The sequence below is a fragment of the Chiloscyllium plagiosum genome, unplaced genomic scaffold (genome assembly GCF_004010195.1).
Source record: "Chiloscyllium plagiosum isolate BGI_BamShark_2017 unplaced genomic scaffold, ASM401019v2 scaf_11212, whole genome shotgun sequence".
NCBI classification, from domain to species: Eukaryota; Metazoa; Chordata; class Chondrichthyes; order Orectolobiformes; family Hemiscylliidae; genus Chiloscyllium; species Chiloscyllium plagiosum.
The window spans coordinates 17,365-19,043 of record NW_025211479.1 but is presented as its reverse complement, the minus strand read 5'-3'; the positions used below and the strand labels follow the sequence as shown (position 1 = coordinate 19,043).

At 43.8% G+C, this 1,679-nt stretch overlaps 1 non-coding gene across 1 annotated transcript; it reads right to left on the bottom strand.

The window, feature by feature from the left end:
- Window positions 1–1,293: 1,293 nt before the first annotated feature.
- trnas-aga lies at window positions 1,294–1,375 on the bottom strand. The gene has a single exon. It is a non-coding gene; the product is annotated as a tRNA-Ser (tRNA).
- Window positions 1,376–1,679: the final 304 nt, after the last annotated feature.

Below are 1,679 nucleotides of genomic sequence, written 5' to 3'. Positions count from 1 at the left end.
TCTCTTTTTAGTCTTTCCTGATATCGTTGGAACCCTCGAGCGCTCTAACTGAGTTTTCACATTTTGTCCTAACGTAAGACTTCTTGTTCTTCTTGACCAGGGATTCCACTTCCTTAGTAAACCACGGCTCACGCGTTCTATATCTTCCTTATCTGAGTACATACTTATCTAGGACACACAGGAGCGTTTCCTTGAAAAAGCTCCACATTTTAAGGTGCCCACCCCCTGCAGTTTCCTACCACATTCTACGCTTCCTAAATCTTACCTCATTGCATCGTAATTTCCCTTCCACCAGCTGAATTCTTGCTCCGTGGAGTACACCTATCCCTTTCCATGACGAAAGTAAACCTGTGAGAATTGTGATCGCTGTCTCCAAAGTGCTCACCTACTTCCGAACTTAAACCTGACCAGGCTCGTTACCCAGTACTAAATCGAAAGTGGCTTCGTCCCTTGAAGGCATGACTACTTAATGTGTCAGGAAGCCCTCCTGCACACACTGGGCAAAAACAGACCCATCTATAGTACTCGTACTGTAGTGATCCCAGTCAATATTTGGATATTGTCTTGAGTCTTTCATTGTCCCAGAGTCCAGATGAAGTTTGCATTCCTCAGGGACGTGAGCGAGAATTTTTTCAATGTCTCAGATCAGTTCCTGTCCCGAGAACATCAGAGTCAATGTCCCGTCCTCTACTCGGTCCGACAGATCACACTTCTTCATCCTCCTCTGATTCCATTTTCCAAAGAGTTTCACAAGATTTCCAAAGCAGGAGCCGAAATTATATGGTTTGCTTCTTAAACATTTTTACAACTGCCAATTGACAATATTTTCACAGTATCTCTTCACAATCCTCTGGCTTGCACCATGTCCAGCGATGAGAAGTCCCGTTTGGTGGAGAGATTCCCGAGGCTGGTGAGTTTCACTTTGGAGCAAAGATGGTTAAGTGGCAATTTCCTGCGGTTGTTTGTAATGATGGGAGAAGGAGCGGTGGGGAATGAGCACTTTGACGAGCAGAAGGAAGTGTTGCCACTGACCCGAGTCTGAGAACAGAGGACAGGGATTAAAGGAATCTAATGAAAAGCAACACTTCTGCTTAGGACGTTCAATAACAACTGCAGAAACCCGATGTGTCGAGCAGTATATCTGGAAAGAAAAACAGAGATAATGTTTTAAATATGGAACATTTCTGATGAAGAACTCGAGTTTCACAAGTCTAATCAAATTACCGGCCTGGTTTGCAAAATCGGTTTTCTGAACTTTGAGCGAAAATTGTTCCAGCAGGAAAGCATTCATAACGTAGTCAGCAGGATTCGAACCTATGTGGGGAAACCCCAATGGAATTCTAATCCATCGCCTTAACCACTCGGCCATGACTACAGACAGCGCAGGCGCCTTGAGCATTGACCAAATCAGTCGTGATCCCATTGAAAGCACTCGCTGACTTGATGAGCTCAATGCTTCCATCTCCTTTCATAACTTGGCTGTCATTTGTAAGGTGCGAGACACCAATGTAAAAGAAGAAAAGCACAAAGGTAGGAAAAGATATTTGCAGCCAAACTGAGTCAAAATTATTTATTGAAAGGAAAATCACACTTGGTAATTTGCTAGATCTCTTTGCGAACATGACCAGCAGAGGTAAGCAAGGGAGCTATTGGTCTGAGTATTCTTGGATCTGAAGCAA